We start from the raw sequence: 2,582 nt of genomic DNA on the forward strand, positions 1-2,582 counted from the left end.
ATTCATAAACCAAGATACATGGTACCCGAAATGCTAATCAGGTGTGCAAGTGCTACAAAGAGTTTCGTGTCCTTGAAAAAATCTTAGCATATTAATTTCGTTTGAAAAGTGTATGAGAATCACTTTTTCAATTTTTTAGGAATGTTCAAGATTTTTTCTTTTTTTTTTTTTTGAAGGAATGTTCAAGATCACTTTTTATTTTTTTAAGTAATGTTCAAGATCAGTTTTTATTGATTTTTAATATATAAGTGCTAAAGCTATATTTTGTGTAAATTGTTGGTTAATTTAATTTTTGTGTAATTTATTAGTGAATTATCTTTCTAAGCTCTTTTCTTAAGAGTTGGATCTCACACCAATCCCCGTACACTCATGGTGATAGCACTGATTGATGAGGGGGAAAAGTGCATTGTCAATGACATTTTTTATAGTTCAACATATAAACTGACGAGCATCAAACCAATAGAAATTGACTAATAGAAGATTTAATCACAACAAATAATTCACTGTTTGCAACCGCAATAATACAAATATGAAAAATTTGTAATCATATAAAACTACACCCAAAAAATCACGAGCCTGTTTGTTCTTGTTCTATAGGCCGCACCTATGATGCTGCTACTTTCATTTTGCCTGTCAATTGGCAAGAAACAATATGTATATCCGTATTGTTAACTTGTTATATGATAAGTTTCTGATTCACCCTCGGATTTTAACAATATATTTGCATCATATAAATTATAAATACAATGTTGACCTCAAACTCGAAAATCAGATTTTTGAACCAAAACCTCATCTTCATCTGTGACATTGATGTGGTGTGGTGTATGTCCTCAGCCTTGAGGTGCGGATGACACTTACTTTCACCTACCTTTCTTTGCCATCTTCAGGTTCTTACACATTCGGATACTTGCCGGGGTTACCTCCACAAGTTCATCCTCCTGAATGTACTCAATACAGTCGTCAAGACTGTAATCTTGTGGTGTATCTAGAACCACTGTATATAAATGGAAAGGGGTCGAGTCATAATCAGATTCCACAACTATTAGTCACCCTAAATCACATAAAAAGTCTGAACTCCGCAAAAGTGTGATATATATAATTTATGAGTTCTGGTGATGTTAATCAGAAAAGTGATATATATATATATGTCAATTACTTATATGACAATTTTTGTTTTTGGGTAGTTACTTTTGCTGACATAAGTGAGCATTAACAGAGATGTGATGATGCAACAAGGATCAACTGAATCACATGCATTGACAGAAATTTATGCTATAAAAGAATGAGCTCGATTTTGCTAATGAATATTGGTGAAGTAATAAGAATCTAAATATCATTTTTATGCACAAGGTAAAGCAGAAAATGAAAGCAATCTCCACGACTTTACCCGTCTGTTCTTTGTTTGAGCGAACGTTTGTTGCAGCCTTCTTCTTGCACACATTCAGTGATAGGTCACCAGGTCTCTGATGAATGCCAACTATCTGACCTTTGTAAACGTCTGCTCCGGGTGCAATGAACATCGCTAGTCCATTGCCTCTCTCTACTGTATGGAGAATGTTGGCATTCATCAGAGACCTGTCATGTCAAAATGTTGGCAATGAACATCCTTAAGTAGATGTCCCTGGATTTGCTTTCATTATTGGGATTCAATCATGCAACCACTTCTTTTTCACTTTCTACCGTCCCTACTTTCCACAGTCCCTCTCACCCCACTCTTTTGTTGTCTTGAGATCCCGTGATCTTTATCACAAATAAAATTTCAAACCCTAATGTTGGTAACTCTTGATATGGCTAACTGAATCCGTGCAAATTACAAACCAAAAATGGAGATTTAAAACATAGCTAGAATTGATTATATTTAATTGAACCTTTCTCCTGAATTTGGGCATATTATATTTAAATTAAATGGAGATTTATTCAAAAAATTGCTACATTCGATCAATTGAATCTTATGTTATTAAAGAAAAAATTTCCCGTTTAATTCCAAATTTATTCGAAAAAAGTTATCCAAAAAGTTTGACCACAGATTCATCGAACACACTTGATATTTTCGAAAATGGAGAAAAAATGAATTTGATTGTGTTTTTATCCATTAACATTGGATGTGTGAGAATCAGATGTTATCTACATAAATTTTTTATATGAAGATGATGATTCACTTTCTAGATGTTCAAATTGAGATGGAAAAAGACAGAATTTTTATGGCAGTGAAAACTGAGAGTTCTAAGCAAGTGTTTGTTACAGTTTGGAACTTTATTAGCAAACTTAGATTTTGTTAAGATTATATTCGGCTTCTAGATAAAAGTAAGATTCTATGCACCTCTCTTAGAATTTAAAGCTTGTAAGTTTCATACTATTTGACCCATTTATTTATTTATTTTGGAAAGTAAAATATAGAATAAATTGTATTGTCAATTATTTGCTACATGCACAATTCACCCTTTTTTTCATTTTTATTGTGAGTTTGTGATTAGCTCACTGACCCAAGTCAATAATACTTGTTCCAAATGAACGGTAATATATAGAAATAAAAATCAATTTATATGTGGAAATATATTATATGACATTTTATCTTTTCTTTG

At 32.3% G+C, this 2,582-nt stretch overlaps 1 long non-coding RNA gene across 1 annotated transcript; it reads right to left on the minus strand.

Annotated features, from left to right (window-relative positions):
• Positions 1 to 733: 733 nt before the first annotated feature.
• Positions 734 to 1,557, minus strand: LOC130589667 (uncharacterized). Its single transcript, XR_008967264.1, has 2 exons — positions 1,388 to 1,557; positions 734 to 994 (listed from the first exon to the last, which is right to left on the minus strand). It is a non-coding gene; the product is annotated as an uncharacterized LOC130589667 (long non-coding RNA).
• Between the last annotated feature and the right edge of the window lie 1,025 nt (positions 1,558 to 2,582).

This window comes from Beta vulgaris, chromosome 8, assembly GCF_026745355.1.
Source record: "Beta vulgaris subsp. vulgaris cultivar EL10 chromosome 8, EL10.2, whole genome shotgun sequence".
Taxonomy (NCBI): domain Eukaryota; kingdom Viridiplantae; phylum Streptophyta; class Magnoliopsida; order Caryophyllales; family Amaranthaceae; genus Beta; species Beta vulgaris.